The sequence below is a fragment of the Bufo gargarizans genome, chromosome 6 (genome assembly GCF_014858855.1).
Source record: "Bufo gargarizans isolate SCDJY-AF-19 chromosome 6, ASM1485885v1, whole genome shotgun sequence".
Lineage (NCBI taxonomy): Eukaryota > Metazoa > Chordata > Amphibia > Anura > Bufonidae > Bufo > Bufo gargarizans.
Genome location: NC_058085.1, coordinates 16,471,021 through 16,488,790, shown reverse-complemented (window position 1 = coordinate 16,488,790; position 17,770 = coordinate 16,471,021). Strand labels below are relative to the sequence as shown.

At 41.7% G+C, this 17,770-nt stretch overlaps 1 pseudogene; it reads right to left on the bottom strand.

The window, feature by feature from the left end:
* Positions 1–17,770, bottom strand: part of LOC122940392 — a 718,635-nt pseudogene that overhangs the window by 516,149 nt on the left and 184,716 nt on the right.

Genomic DNA, 17,770 nt, shown 5'->3' with positions numbered 1-17,770 from the left:
TGGTGGCCGGACCAGAGTCCACCACTTTTGCCATATCTGTTCTCAATATAGGTGTGGGTCCCAGCGGTTGGACCCGCACCTATTAGACAATGGGGGCATAGCCAAGTGATATGCCCCTATTGTCTCAGATGATTATGAAAAGTATATCACTAGAGAGGAACCAATTTCTTAAAATACATTTTAGGTGTAATTCTAAAGAATCAGTCAGAGAGAGTACAAAACAAATGTACTTATTTTTACTTAGTTGTTAACTGTCATGTAGTTAGCACCCATGCACATTTGTGCCTGCCATGGTCCCCATAATTTTTTTTAATTTGCTGGGACAGCCTCTATTCTGGAAAATGGACTTTTCATATACAATCATAGTGTTGACTTTGCACCTAGAATCCCTGATTGTGGGAGGCTCAGCCGGTATCCAGTGCTGAGCTATCAGCTTCCTAGCCACATACAGTAGTCTGCCTATAGCAAGTTTGAACACGTGTTCAGTACCCAATTCCGATACATAGCCTAAGATATACACTTTCGGGTCTTGTGGAATATTTACGGAGTATGCTTTTTGTATACAGTCAGGACTGCGCATTTCCATAGCTTGTGTATCAAGTCTGCAGGTTTCATATCACACCGAGGACACTTAGCATCTAATCTATGACAAAATAGCTGAAGGTTGAAATGGTGATCTTATTAAAACATAACTTTTAATTGATATCAGGATAGAAAAAAAGTCCCTAAGCAAAATAACAAATAAGTGCAAAAATTACACATAAAAAAATTGGTACGCGGCGGCACCTGAAAATATAACCGGTTGTCCTACCGTAACCCAGGTGTCATCCGGTCGTTGTGGATGTTCAGAAGATGTTCGTCGTAATGAAAAAAAATTCTTAGTGGTAGGAACCGGACATGGATGACAGAGGGATCTAGGTCCCTAATTCACCCTAGGATAGGGATACTGATACCACGGAGCACTCGTCCTAAAAAGAACGACCCTGTCTGGACCCTTACCCTTACACTACTTGGCCCTATTGTGCCCTAATGCAGCTAATCCCATATATTTTTGATAGAACTTTTGGTGAACCAATATCTGAATATCTAGAAGCCTTCTTCCCTTTATCTAATCTATGACCAATTCGGTTTAAAAATACTGGGGTCTTGTACACTCTATGGATAATAAATAATTGCGAAAGCTTTCCACTTTCACTCAATGACACAGGCACTGCCTCTAATATATCAGCCCATTGCTCTTTCGTGAGTTCACCCACCTCTGTCTCCCATTTATGCATTCTAGTCAGTGAGTGAGGTATTTATCTAGTATCAATCGATATGTTAGAGATAACATCCGTCTTCTTTCCCCTTCCGAAACAATCAAATGCAACGCTGCGTCTCTTTGTGCCATTACGCTACCATTCTTAATCATTGTATTATATGCATGACGCAATTGCAGATATTGATAAAAGCACCTGTGAGGCATGCCATATATTCCTTGAATACTGTTGAAGGATCTGAACACTTCAATCTCCAGGAGGTGACCCATTCTTATCACCCCTCTGTCCTTCCACTCATCAAATCAGGACAATGATTTGAATTTAGATAATACTGGATTTGACCATATTGGGGTATATTCCGCGATTCCTCTCAACTGTTTAATCTGAATACATTGTGTGTCTTATAGGAATTTCTGATTGCACAGTTTTCTCGTCCAGTCCCTCCAGTAGCATCATTAGGTCTCTACCTTTCAGGTGGTTTCTATATATCTGACCAGTCATGTCTGAGGTTTCTAATTCTAGCCATCCTTTGAAGTGCTGGCCTTGAGCTGCAAGGTAGTACACCCAGGGATTAGGAACTGTTAGGCCTCCCTCGGTTTTATAGTATTGTAGTGTCTCGAGCTTAATTCTAGCCTGTCCCCTACGCCATATTAGGTCTCTAAATATCGAGTCAATCCTTTTGAACCTGTCCATTGGCAGCCAGAGCGGGGCATTGTGTAGAATGTACAAAAGCTGCAGCATCAAAACCATCTTGAGTAGGTTTGTTCTACCCACTACTGATAGATATAATTTGCACCAAGCCTTGCCTTTATTATGAAAGTTCGATAACAGTGGGGTAAGATTTAATTCCCCAAAATCCTTAATTCTAGGGGATATTTTAATACCCAGATATTTTAACTCTTCTACACATGGGATATTTTTTATCTAGTATCACCTGTGATCTTGGCTGACCATCTATAAGCATTAGTGCAGAGTTATGGCAATTTTTATTTATTTTTTTAAAATATATTTTATTACTTATAATACAAAAAAAATTCATATCCATATTACATTTGTGATATTATAAAATCCATAAGTCCGTCAATTTCTGATTTGTAAGAATGATTAACAATGATTTCATACAAATATCCGTAATTGTGGGGGTAGTAAAAATCAAATGGGGATCTCACTTACTGGGGGAAGAAGCGGGAGTCACCCGGCATCCACAGCCTAATAAAGCGGACACACGAAGCATCTCACTTAACATAATATTATCTATAAATAAATAAAGGCAGAGATCAGAGGCCCGCAGCCCAGACGGCCACCAGGCAGCGAGCGCGTACCTCGCGCGCCCTCCTCCAACATGGGTGAGCACAACCGGCAGGACTAACAATCATGTGACCAATCAGCTAATACTCACATAAACCGTACGTAGCGGGCTTACGCGATCTTTGATCGCAGACATTTCATAGAGCAAACAGGGGGGTCCAGCAGTCTTCTATCGCAATAGTGGAAAAACCACTCGCATATTTTACTGCCCCATCCCCATATGATTAAAATTAAATATTAATGCCCTGCTCAACCGTACCTCACATATGTTCACATGAGTATCTCATAGCCGAGGGATTCGTATCGAGTATCACTCGACAGTCACCGGCGTTTGAAGAAGGTATAAACAAGAACACAACCAAAAACCGGTTCTGTCCCGTTAAGAGAACACCTAGTAGCACCCATACCACACATGTGTCATATTACTGCCCGCAGTCAAACCTCATGTCTAACAGGAAGAGCCGCATCTCAGGTCGCACCCGGTGCCCGGACCCCCCAAAGTCCCGAGCCCCGGACCCCCGCCCATATACCACACAGTATTGTGAATAGATAAAAATTTTTGCCATTGTTTAATGCCGGGAGGTCCCGCCATCCTCCAGTATTCCTGGAGATACTCCAGTACTCAGGTGTAGCTTCACATTCTTCAACCAATTACAATTCCTATAGAAAAGACCAGACTAATAAGATCTTCCCCGACCCACCCCACAACCCCCCCCCCCCCACCTTTCAGGAAAGAAAAAAAAAAGTAAAAGTCATAATTAAATAGCCGTGTCCCAATCTTTCCACAGTTTATCCCACTTTGGGTAGGATCCCCTTTGTTTGTACAAAATCCTCTCATAGCTTTTCACTTTCTCAACCAAACCCAACCAGTTATTACAGTCTGGAGCGGAAGAGCAGAACCATAGTCTAGAAATAAGGAGCCTAGCCGAAAACATCACCTTGATCAGCAATTGACGTTTTAGAGGCTGACAATTAACCTCCGATAGGTCTCCCAGGACCCATATCCTGGGGGACAGAGGAACAACAATGCTAAGTTTACGAGCCAGGTTAGTTTGGACCGATCTCCAATAGCTGCTCACCGTTGGGCAGTCCCAAAACAGATGTAAATGATCTGCCTCGGAATCACCACAGCGTGGGCAGGACTCTAAGTCCTCTCCTATATAGCCATATAGGTGTCACATATATTTTGTGCAAAATATTAAATTGTACAACAGTGTGGTTGAAATGATGTGAAACAAGTTTTAAGCTTTCCCCTATATTCTCCCAGTCTCGAGGACCCACCTCTGAAAGTAAAGAAGATCAGGATCTCTGTCCTGGCGAAAGAACATCCCCCAAAATTTTTTTTATTAAGTGTCTATAACGGTGTGATACTTTGATTCTCGTGACAACTTTCTTACAAATTAAATCATGTAGAAATTCAGGAGTGTCTATAGAAAAAAGGTGACTATTCAAGGTACTAAAAAGTGCTGACCTCAATTGAAAATATGCATACCAAGCCACCTCGTCCAAATTTGCCCTTTGCCTTAACTCCGCAAGGGGCAAAATTTGTCCGCCACTAACCACCTGATGTAGGTACTGAACATTCTTGGTCCTCCAATACTGGCGGCAGCTTAAATCATTTAAATTCAAGAGCTTTGAGTTATGCCATAATGGGGTGCAAATAAGTGATGCCTTAACTCCACACCAACTCTTTATAACCAGCCAAGTCTTTGTAACCATTCTGCAAAAAAAAGTGTGTACCCAATCTGTGGGTTTAATAAATAATCAGACTCCAGAATGGTAAAAAAGTCCGAAAAACCTGAGTCTTTCACCACTTTGCTGCAGAACTGGCTATTTTCCCAGTTGTTAAAGAAGCAGAGTTGGGAGGCCACAAAGTAACCCCTAAAGTAGGGGAGGTTAAGACCTCCTCGATTATAGGGCATGGCGAAATAGAGTACCTTCAATCTCACACGCTTCCTCCCCCATAATAGATCGTTAAGCATCTGCTCTATCAATCTAAAATACTTGTCTGCGATCCATACTGGCGAGTTGCGCAGGACATAAAGAACCTGGGGCAGAACTACCATTTTTATTTTAGAAACTCTGTCCGCTCTTGCAGGCAGAATTTTTTGCCATATCTTAATTTTAGCCCTCAACTTTATCAGCAGGGGGATCAGATTGAGTTGTAAATATTCCTGAGGTTTGGCAGAAACTGAAATCCCCAGGTACTTTATTGAGTCAGAGATTGTTAACTGGGCATCCCAATCGCCTCGCAACTCGTCTATAGGGAGGAGAACAGTCTTCTCCCAGTTGATCTCCAAGCCAGACGGAGCGGAAAAAAGACCAACCAGGTCCATTATGCGAGGAAGAGTGGTTTCTGTTTGATGGATAAAAACCAGGATGTCATCTGCATAGAGGGATACACGATCCTGCTTCCCCATTATGCCAAAACCAGCCACCTGCGAGTCCTGCCTTATACTAACTGCTAAAGGTTCAATGTAGATATTAAATAAAAGGGGGGAAAGAGGACAGCCTTGGCGGGTGCCTCTTCCTAAGATAAAACTCTCTGTCATCGTATCGTTGATCCTAATCCTGGCAACTGGAGAGTTATATAATAACTGAACCATCGCCATAAATCTAGGGCCAAAGCCCATTTTTTTCATCACCTCCCAGAGAAAAGTCCACTCCACCCTGTCGAAGGCTTTAGTAGAATCCAACGACAGGATGGAGCGGGCACCGCACCCCGAGGACTGAATATTCATAAATAGCCTATGCAAATTGTGATGGGTGCCCCTTTTTGGCATAAAGCCATTTTGCTCTGGGTGGATGATGGTGGATATAACCCGCGAAAGCCTCCTAGCCAAAACTTTTGATAGTAGCTTAACATCAGTGTTTAATAAAGAGATTGGTCTATAGGAGCTCATTTCTACCGGGTCTTTATCCTTTTTAGGAATTAAGACAATAAGGGCCTCCATCATAGAGCATGGTAAGCCCCCTCCCTGTAATGCTTGGGAGAAAACCTCTAACAGCTGAGGAAGAATCACCTCACTATACTTCCGATAAACCTCGTATGGAAGGCCATCCATCCCTGGCGCCGAGCTCCCCGAGATAGACCCCAAGGCCTCTTGGAGCTGTGAAAGAGATAACTCCTCTTCCAGGTATTCTATTTGAGCTTCATTTAAGGTAGAGAGTGGAATCCTCTCCAAGAACCGATCTTGTTGTGTAATTATCCTGGCTAAAAGCTTACCAGGGCGTCCGGACTCCGAGAAATATTTTAAACCCTTAAAGAATACTCTATGATTTGCTTTCTCTATTACATATTTCTCCAGAGAACAGCTAGCCTTCTGCATCTCTTCCCCGTTATACTCAGTAGGTTGACTAGTAAATCGCTTAGTTGTAAGTGCAGCAGTCTCGGCCAGTTCCTCCTCTTTTTCCTTAAATGTTCTCTTTACTGCAGCAATCTCACTTATAAAAACCCCCCTCAAGTATGCTTTAAAAGCATCCCATACTATATTGATGTTAGCAGAGGGTAGGTTCACCTCCCAAAAGGAGGATATCAGTAGTTTAATGGACTGAAGGTTATCCATAATGACAAGCCAATATGGATTAAACTTAAATCCTAGCCCCCTTTTATCCTTATTCTCCCCGGTGCAAACCTCAACTAGTACGGGTGAGTGGTCAGAGACTGTTCTTACCCCATATCATATCTTCCGGATATTACTCAAATTGCTCTCATTGGTGAATGCTAAATCTATCCTAGACATTGCTCTACCACCCCTGCTAACGCAGGAGTATACTCTCTTTCCTCCGCCAAGATGTTCCCATATATCCACCACTCCGACCTCCAAACAGAACTGTGGCAATGGGGAGTTACAAGGATTCCTCCCCCGTTCTGCATCTAATGTAAATCTATCTTTGTTACGGTCCATGACCGCATTAAAGTCCCCCATCAGAACTAGCCGACATTCTGGTCTCCTTTCGGAGAAAAGTATTAACTGGATCAGTGGGTACATTGAGAAAGGCGGGGGTATATAAAAGAAAGCGAGGATGTAGCTGCATCCATGCAGCTTACCATGCAAAAAGATGAATCTACCCTGGTCATCTATATGAGATTCTATGATAATAAAATCCACAGAATTATAAATCAGAACTGAGACGCCCCTCGAGGAGCTGCTAAAGGTGGAATGATAAGATTGAGAATACCATCCCGTTGTCAGACCGGACACGGTTTCTTTAGTAAGATGAGTTTCTACTATACAAATAATTGCTGGGAGATATCGTTTTAATGCATCCATAATAGCTTGCCTTTTGACCCTTTCCCCGAGCCCTCTGACATTTCAGGATACAATTCTAGTGGACATCAATCACAGCAAAAGAAAAAACAAAGAAAAAAAGCCCAAAAAAAAAAAAAAGCCCCATGCCTGCAAGGTGGGTTCCCCAGAGTTATGCCAATTAATTGTTAAGCCTGATAGTTGGGCAAATCTGTCAATGAGAGACATTACAGCCAGCAAAGATGTGGATGTATCTCCTAAGAACAGCAGTGTGTCATCTGCATACATCACCACTCTATTTTCACTGCTCCATAGCAAAATCCCTGTATCGCAGGAGACTTATGCACTGCAGCAGCCAATGGTTCTATTGCCAGTGTCTTGTACCACACTGCAATTGAAATCCCATAGACATACCCCTGTTTGCCCTAATTCTTGCTTTGGGACTAGAATAGAGTACTTTGACCCAAGATATGAATCTTTGCCCAAACCCTATATATTGAAGCGTACACCACAGATACTGCCATTCCACGCTGTAAAATGCCTTGGCTGCCTCTAAAGAGAAAACTGCCCTATCCCCCATATTGTCAGATGGAATCTATAGACTCGTGAATACTCTGCGAATATTGATGGAGGCGGACTTGTAGCTGGCCAGCTAAGACCTGTCCTAGTTTGCTAATATGCCTTATATGCCCTATATGTGTATACAGCTAGACCTGCCAATAGCCTTAATACAGTTCCTATGTTTATGTGTAAAAGATAAAAGCAGAGTTATTTACTGTGACATCATTTTTTCGGTGTCATATAACTGTTATATTTTGTGTTCACAGAAGCAGATAAGGATAATATGCCTTTAAGATTCATTTTGTAATGTAAGGTAAGCTCAGTGACACAGCAGAAACAACAGAAAGCATCTGTTGTTGTTGGGCAGAAGTCTAGACCAATCACAGCCAGCTTCTCACACAGCCTGTCTGGGAATTCCCCTAGCAGGAGCTGCTAGAATCATTATTCACCAGAGACAGGAGCTAAAGAGACATTCACTCCACTGAGAGCTGTTTTATGAAAGCAGACAGGCCAAAAAAGGTATTTAACTCCTTAAAGACCAGGCTCATTTTCACCTTCAGGACCAGGCCATTTTTTGCAAATCTGACCAGTGTCTCTTTATGTTGCGATAACTTTAAATGCTTTGACTTATCCAGGCCATTCTGAGATTGTTTTTTGATCACATATTGTTCTTCATGACACTGGTAAAATGGAGTAAAAAAAAATTCATTTTTATTTATAAAAAAAATACCAAATTAGCAAATTTCCATTTCTCTACTTCTATAATACATAGTAATACGTACAAAAATTGTTATTACTTTACATTCTCCATAAGTCTACCTAATGTTTGGATCATTTTGGGAATGATATTTTATTTTTTGGCATGTTACAAGGCTTAGAAGTTTAGAAGCAAATCTTGAACATTTTCAAAAACACACTTTTCAAGGACGAGTTTAGATCCGAAGTCACTTTGTGAGGCTTACATAATAGAAACCACGCAAAAATGACCCCATTCTAGAAACTACACCCATCAAGGTATTCAAAACTGATTTTACAAGAATTAATGGAAATTATAGATGCAATTTCAAAACTTCACTTTTTTGGCAGATTTTCTATTTTAATCATTTTTTTCCAGTTACAAAGCAAGGTTTAACAGCCAAACCAAACTCAATGTTTATGGCTCAGATTCTGTAGTTTACAGAAACACCCCATATGTGGTAGTAAACCGCTGTAAGGGCACATGGCAGGGCGCAGAAGGAAAGGGATGCCATACGGTTTTTGGAAGGCAGATTTTGCTGGACTGTTTTTTTTGACACCATGTCCCATTTGAAACCCCCTGATGCACCCCTAGAGTAGAAACTCAAAAAAGTGACCCCATTTTAGAAACTACGGGATAGGGTGGCAGTTTTATGGGTACTATTTTAGGGTACATATGATTTTTGGTTGCTCTATAATTACACTTTTTGTGAGGCAAAGTAACAAGAAATTGCTGTTTTGGCACCATTTTTATTTTTTGTTATTTACAACATTCATCTGACAGGTTAGATCATGTGGTATTTTTATAGACCAGTTTGTTACGGACGCGGCGATAACTAATATGTATACTTTTTTTATTTAAGTTTTACACAAGGATTTCATTTTTGAAACAAAAAAAATAATGTTTTAGTGTTTCCATAGTCTGAGAGTCCACGTTTTTTCAGTTTTGGGACGCTTATCTTAGGTAGGGTCTAATTTTTTGCAGGACGAGATGACGGTTTGATTGGCACTATTTTGGGGTGCATATGACTTTTTGATCGCTTGCTATTACACTTTTTGTGATGTAAGGTCACAAAAAATTATTTTGCACAGTTCTAATTTTTTTACGGTGTTCATCTGAGGGGTTAGGTCATGTGATATTTTTATAGAGCTGGTCAAAACGGACGCGGCGATACCTAATATGCATACTTTTTTTATTTATGTAAGTTTTACAAAATAACATGCTTTTTTTAAAACAAAAAAATATATATTTTAGTGTCTCCATATTCTGAGCCATAGTTTTTTTTATTTTTTGGGCGATTGTCTCAGGTAGGGGCTCATTTTTTGCGGGGTAAGGTGACGGTTAGATTGGTACTATTTTGGTGGGCATACGCCTTTTCGATCGCTTGCTGTTGTACTTTTTGTGATGTAAGATGACTTCTGTATTGGAATGCATTGGCTGTATGAGTAATACAGTGAGTATTACTCATACAGCTGCCGGCCTATGAGATCCAGGGGGCTGGATCTCACTGGCTCGTCACAGGAAGGCAGCGCCGATGTCTCAGGGGGACCCGATGGCATCACCGCCCGCCGCTCCATATAAAGCTGCAAACCGCAGGTCTGAATTGACCTGCGGTTTGCAGCGATCGCCGACACGGGGATTTAGCCAAGGTGCCTGTGTCCTTAAGTATTGGGACATCAGGGCGTACCTGTACGCCCTGTGTCCGGAAGAGGTTAAAACAGATAACAGTTCCTACTGTTAATATGGTGATTAGAACTGTATACTGAACCAGTTATATGTGTGTTTACTGACAGTTCTACCAAATTGTAAATTCAAATTGCAAGGATATAAACCAGATTCCATACAAATTGCAAATACAAACTACAAATACAAATTGCAAGCAACAAATTGCAATCAAATAGCAAATAGCAATCCATACAAATCAGTAGAACCATCGGTCAAATCTCAGATATACCTCTCAGAGAGATCATAAAAAGTGCTTAAATAACTTAAAGTGAGAGTATAGATCCTGAAGAGAGAAATATATCCATCAATTTATGTTGCATGACAAGATTAAACAGTTGAACCACCATCTTATGCATACCGCCATTTTGTGATATCTTTTCAACATGTGTTTTGTACATGGACTATCTGCGGCAGAGGCAGCAGTGTTATATATGAAGAAAAGTTGAAGTTAATAAAGAAGTTATTTGAAGCATTTGGTTTGCTCTTTAAACCTACTGTTTCCATAGAACGGCGCTAGAGGAATTACAGAGTAATAGTCTGGTTAGACTAAAAGTCAGAGATATTAAAATTCTTCTAATGCCACAGCGCAAAAGGCACTTCATAGTGCTGCGCATGTCACAGTGGAACTATTGCCCTCAGAGGGCGAAGCGATAGCGCTCCTCAACTTGCACATTAAAGAATGCATTAGAGCAGCGGAGCACCAGCATATACCGCCGCGCAGCAACTGTTCCCTGAGTGAACAATCAAAGACATCTAAGGCCTCTTTCACACTTGCGTTGTCCGGATCCAGCGTGTACTCCACTTGCCGGAATTACACGCCGGATCCGGAAAAACGCAAGTGTACTGAAAGCATTTGAAGACGGATCCGTCTTCAAAATGCTTTCAGTGTTACTATGGCAGCCAGGACGCTATTAAAGTCCTGGTTGCCATAGTAGGAGCGGGGAGCGGTATACTTACCATCCGTGCGGCTCCCGGGGCGCTCCAGAGTGACGCCAGAGCGCCCCAGGCGCATGGATGACGTGCCTTGCGATGACTGACGTCACTCTGGAGCGTCACGATGGTAAGTATGCTGCTCCCCCGCTCCCCGCTACACTTTACCATGGCTGCCAGGACTTTAGCGTCCCGGCAGCCATGGTAACCCCTCAAAAAAAGCTAAACGTCGGATCCGGCAATGCGCCGAAACGACGTTTAGCTTAAGGCCGGATCCGGATCAATGCCTTTCAATGGGCATTCATTCCGGATCCGGCCTTGCGGCAAGTCTTCAGTTTTGTTTGGCCGGAGCAAAAAGCGCAGCATGCTGCGATATTTTCTCCGGCCAAAAAACGTTCCGTTCTGGAACTGAAGACATCCTGATGCATCCTGAACGGATTTCACTCCATTCAGAATGCATTAGGATAATTCTGATCAGGATTCTCCCGGCATAGAGCCCCGACGACGGAACTCTATGCCGGAAGACAATAACGCAGGTGTGAAAGAGCCCTTAGCGGAGCTACCATAAAGGCCATAGAACTTGTGCATTAGTCAAACTGCAGCCGACTCTTAAAGTGGCAGAACGGCAAAGGCAAGATAGTCAAAGAAAGAGCGCCAACCCTTCTGTGATCCCTAGAGAGACAGAAAGAGACGCATGGTGGGAGGCCAAAGTCCAGAGCTAGAGTGCCTGCACCGCTATCCACGGAGAGACCACGTACTGCAGTCAGCTAGTTTCCCGCCACTAGGCCCAAAGCCTGCAGCATCGTATCGAAGCCAGCGCAACGCAAGTCATTACAGATCATCGCAGGTCTGCACAGAGCATCGCAGGTCTGCACAGAGCATCGCAGGTCTGCACAGAGCATCGCAGGTCTGCACAGAGCATCGCAAGTCTGCACAGAGCATCGCAAGTCTGCACAGAGCATCGCAAGCCTGCACAGAGCATCGCAAGCCTGCACAGAGCATCGCAAGTCTGCACAGAGCATCACAAGTCTGCACAGAGCATTGCATCACTTCAAGAGAAGACAAGTCTCCTTTAAGACACACATTTGTTCCAGCAACCTTCAGATTACAGTATCCTGCTCTTCAGAATAAGGTCAGAGCTTTCCTTTTATTACTTATTATTGCATATAGGCTTTGGCATAAAGAGACATTTTTGTGTTCAGATAAAGACTTTAAAAGTAAAACAAAAAGGACAGTTTGTATTACACGGACTCTATTGCATTAAAAGTGAAAGTAATTTATTGCCTGCATTTATCGCTGTTGTATTTAAAGTGACAGTAATTTATTTCTGCATTTGTCAGTATTACATTTAAAGTAAAATATCTGAGCCTAGTATTACCATGCCACTGTTAGAGGATACAAAGATAGATAGAGTAGAAGTTTAAGAGCAAGGGAACCTGTCTGAGGTAGAAGAGTTTGATGCAGCATTAGTCTTGCCTCAAACAAATATAGCCCAAGCAGATGAACTAAGAGGTTCATCACGTGCCAGAAAACTGACCTCAAAGATGCTGGAAAATTTGGACCAATAGGCAGTATTAACCACTTCAGCCCCCTAGCTTAAACCCCCTTAATGACCAGACCACTTTTTACAATTCTGCACTACACTATTTTCACGGTTTATTGCTCGGTCATACAACTTACCACCCAAAGGAATTTTACCTCCTTTTCTTCCCACTAATAGAGCTTTCATTTGGTGGTATTTCATTGCTGCTGACATTTTTACTTTTTTTTTGTTATTAATCAAAATTGACAGAAATTTTAGCAAAAAAATGACATTTTTCACTTTCAGTTGTAACATTTTTCAAATAAAACTACATTTCTATATAAATTTTTCTCTACATTTATTGTTCTACATGTCTTTGATAAAAAAATGCAATAAGTGTATATTTATTGGTTTGCGCAAAAGTTATAGCGTTTACAAACTATAGTACAAAAATGTGAATTTCCGCATTTTGAAGTGGCTCTGACTTTCTGAGCACCTATCATATTTCCTGAGGTTCTACAATGCCCAGACAGTAGAAACACCCCACAAATGACCCCATTTCAGAAAGTAGACACCCTAAGGTATTCGCTGATGGGCATAGTGAGTTCATAGAAGTTTTTATTTTTTGTCGCAAGTTAGCGGAAAATGATAATTCTTTTTTTTTTTTCTTACAAAGTCTCATATTGCACTAACTTGTGACAAAAAATAAAAACTTCCATGAACTCACTATGCCCATCACGAAATACCTTGGGGTGTCTTCTTCCCGAAATGGGGTCACTTGTGGGGTAGTTATACTGCCCTGGCATTTTAGGGGCCCTAATGTGTGAGAAGTAGTTTGAAATCAAAATGTGTAAAAAATGCCCTGTGAAATCCTAAAGGTGCTCTTTGGAATGTGGGCCCCTTTGCCCACCTAGGCTGCAAAAAAGTGTCACACATGTGGTATCACCGTACTCAGAAGAAGTAGGGCAATGTGTTTTGGGGTGTATTTTTACATATACCCATGCTGGGTGAGAGAAATATTTCTCTAAAAGTCAACTTTTCCCATTTTTTTATACAAAGTTGTCATTTGAGAGAGCTATTTCTCTCACCCAGCATGGGTATATGTGTCACCACCAGACATCTGAGAAGCTCTGACAGACGTCCTTCAGAACCTCCTCCTTGAGGTTCCTTTTGTTTTGCTTTCATTTTCTCATCTTGTTAGCCTCTCTCAGCTGTCATGTAGTTGCACTGATTGCATCCCTTTAAATCCCTCCCCATACTGCATGACTTTGCGGTTTATATTCATTCCTGGAGTGTGTGCATGCTGATCCTACTTCTGAGTCTTCTACAGATAGGTTTTGTTCGTTCATTTGCATTTTCCTGTTTGCTGGATCCCAGGTGACCCTGACTCCCTCCGTATCAAGTGTAGGGAGCCGGTGGTCGCGTCCCCTCACTATTATAGGGTGTTCAGGTGTTATATAGTCGAGGTACGAGGATATGCGATCATCTACCATTGAGATTTTCGCATGGGCTGAGCAGTTCGGGAGAGAGCCAGGTCTGATGCAGGGCTCTCCCTTTTGCTCCTTAGTTTTGGATCCAGTCAGTCGGATCTTCATTTTGTGTCTTCTAGTTTCCTGTACACCTTCCGTGACAATATGTAAAAATAGACCCCAAAACACATTGCCCAACTTCTCCTGAGTACGGCGATACCACATGTGTGACTTTTTTTTTGCAGCCTAGGTGCGCAAAGGGGCCCAAATTCCTTTTCATCTGTTGGCGCTGTGCATCTATTTCAGCTTCTATCTGATGGCGTTGTGCATCCTTTTCAGCTTCCCTTTCAGCGATCAGTTGGCGCTGCGCCTCGTTGGCAGCTTCCATTTCGAGTACACTAATTGGATATAAATCAAAGTAGTCATAGGTACAAATCTGTTCTAAGTGAAGAAGCAGACTCCTACTTTCCTACTGACGCCCATGAGAATGGAAGGGAATCCCCAGCATTTAGTGAGAGAATAAGTTATCCTTCCTTCCCTGCTCAGAAAAACAAAGAAAGAGAGGCCTAGTCCAGCGTTAGGAAAAAGGTGTGTGAATTTACCCTCTATCTCTACCAGAAAAGATAAAGAAAAGGACTCCCCTAATTCAGAACTAAGTGAGAAAATAGAACCGGATGATTCTATTCCTAGATGTCACAGCAATGCTCAGGAGAGTGTTACAACTATTGTTCCAACAGGACAACAGAGAACAGTCCTCACTAGACTTCCCGTGCCAGAACCCACTGTATTTTCAGGAGACGTACTGAAGTTCATAGAGTGGAAGGCAAGTTTTGAAATGATTATTGAGCATCATTGCTTCAGTCCAAACGACAAGTTATTCTAAGTTCAGAGATATGTTGGTGGGGAAGCAAAGAAAGTTCTTGAAAGTAACTTCTATAGAAAAGGCGAAGAAGCCTACAAGCAAGTTTGGGAAAAATGAAATGCAAGATATGGTCATCCTTTCTTAGTACAAAGAGCTTTTAGAGAGAAATTGAATAACTGGCCTAAAATAGGTCCTAACGAACACTTCAGACTCCAAGAGTACGGTGACTTCCTGCAAGCATGCAGCAATGCCATCCCACACGTTCAAGGACTGGAAGTACTGAACGACTATCTAGAAAACCACAGGATGCTAACTAAGCTACCTGAAGAAGTGGCTTCTAGATTGAATCGCGATGTGACTGAACAGTTAGATCTAGGCAAGAACTTCCCAAGTATTAAAGAGTTCTCTGAGTTCGTCAATAAGTAAGCACGGATAGCATGTAATCCAGTTACATTATCATGTGTCTTAAAATCCTTAAAAGAAAGGCCTGCAACAGAGACGTGCAAGAGCAACTAGCTTTTCAACCAACACAGCAGCTAAAGATCCAGATACCTATGAGAGCAGGTTCAAAGTCACTACTGGGATCAGTAGAGAGACAGAACCGACAAATCTTCAGACTACCTTGAAGTGTATGTTCTGTGGAGAGAACCACTCCATACATAAGTGGCAACAATTGAAGGAGAAGTCCCCAGAAGAAAATATTTGTGGTGGATAACCTACTGTGTTTCGGATGCCTAAGAAAAGGCCATGTTACTAAGGAGTGTAAAAAAAAGGCCAGATGCAGTGTTTGCAAAGGACGCCATCCTACATCACTACATGAAGAACGTCCAAAGAAAGATAAATCCTCAATATCTAAAGATACTGAGGAAGGAAAGAAAGTATCGGTGTTCTCTTGCAGAGTGAGGTAAGGAGAAAGCAATGGCACATTAATGGTTGTACCAGTGTGCATTTCAAATCCTAAAAGGAGGAACAAGAAGGTATACGCCTATGCGCTACTGGATGCCCAGAGTGACGTCACATTCATTGATCAAGAAATCTGCAAGAAATTACAAGTGTCTACAGAACCAGTGAAGCTCAAACTCACTACAATGACAGGGAGAGACATATTAGTGAACAGTCAAAGGGTGAAAGGACTGAGAGTTAGAGGACTTCATTCAAACTGCACATTAGATCTACCCCCAGTTTGTACAAAAGACGATATACCTCTAGATCGAGATCGCATTCCTACCTGTGAAACAGCCAATTAATGGGAGCACCTATCTGTCATATCTCATGAATTGTTTCTGCTGAAGGAGTTTGAAGTTGGACTGTTGATAGGCTATGATTGTCCCGAAGCCTTGGTACCACGAAAGGTAATCACAGTAGGAAATGGTGAACCCTACGCTGTTCAAACTGATCTAGGATGGGTTGTTGTTGGATGAAAACAGCAGATCGCAAAATCAGGTGACAGGATTGTGCATCATCGAATATCTGTCCAAGAGTTACCAACTGTAAGTCCAACGAAAGTAATCAAGATCCTTGAATCAGACTTTGCAGACATAAGTTCTAAAGAAAAGTTCGTACACACTCTAGAAGAAAGTATTCAGCAGAATCAACGAGGTCATCTTGAAATGCCCTTACCTTTTCGAGAAATACCTCATCTGACAAATAACAGAAATCTTGCCCTAGCAAGATTGAAATGTTTGAATAAAAAGATGGGAAGAGATCCCAAATTCAAGCAGGATTATTTGAAATTCATGGAAGGCATCCTCGAAGGACATGCAGAGAAAGTTAATAATCAGCCTAAATAAGGAGAAGTGTGGTACATCCCACATCAAGGTGTCTACCACTCAAAGAAACCAGATAAGATTAGAGTAGTATTTGATTGCTCAGCAAAGTACAATGGTGTTGCATTGAATGATCATCTGCTAAAAGGACCAGATCTTACAAACACTCTGCCTGGAGTTCTTTGTAGATTCAGAAAGTATCCTGTAGCGGTCGTGTGACATTGAAAAGATGTTCCACCAGTTTCATGTGAAGAATGAAGAGAGACTTCCTGAGATTTCTATAGTGGGAGTATGGAGATACAGATACAGAGCCAGCAGAATACAGAATGAAAGTAAACTTGTTTGGAGCAGTATCATCTCCAGGTTACGCCAATTGTGGTATGGTATAATCAGAATGAAAAGAATTGCCTATCAGCAGCAAATTTTCAGAATTATTTTTTTATGCAGATGATGGTCTCATACAGTGCTGCCCATAATTATTCATACCCCTGTCAAATTTTGACTTAGTTACTTTTATTCAACCAGCAAGTAATTTTTTGATGGGAAATGACATAGGTGTCTCCCAAAAGATAATTAGACGATGTATAAAAGGCATTATTGTGGGGGAGAAAAAAAAAAACATTTCTCAGCTTTTATTTACATTTGAGCAAAAAGTGTCCAGTCCAAAATTATTCATACCCTTCTCAATAAATCAATAGAAAAGCCTTTATTGGCTATTACAGCAATCAAACGCTTCCTATAATTGCAGACCAGCTTTTTGCATGTCTCCACAGGTATTTTTGCCCATTCATCTTTACCAATGAGCTCCAAATCTTTCAGGTTGGAGGGTCTACTTGCCATCACCCTGATCTTTAGCTCCCTTCACAGATTCTCAATTGGATTCAAGTCTGGACTCTGGCTGGGCCCCTCCAAAACGTTAATGTTGTTGTATAACCATTTCTTCACCACTTTTACTGTGTGTTTTGGGTCATTGTCATGCTGAAATGTCCACTGGTGCCCAAGGCCAAGTTTCCCTGCAGACTGCCTGATGTTGTCATTGACAATCCTCATGTATTGCTCTATTTTCATGGTGCAGTTTACTGTGATTAGTTTCCCTGGTCCATTGGCTGAAAAACACTTCCAAATCATTAGGTTCCCACCACCATGTTTGACAGTGGGGATGGTGTTCTTTGGATTGAAGGCTTCTCCTTTTTTACACCAAATAAAGGAAACATCATTGTGACCAAACAATTCAATTTTTGTTTCATCTGACCATAACACAGAAGACCAGAAGTCTTCTTCTTTGGCCAGATGAGCTTTTGCAAAGGCCAAGCCAGCTTTTGTGTGCCTTATCTGGAGAAGTGGAACCCAGCAGTGTGCAGTGTCCGTTGGATTGTCTGCCT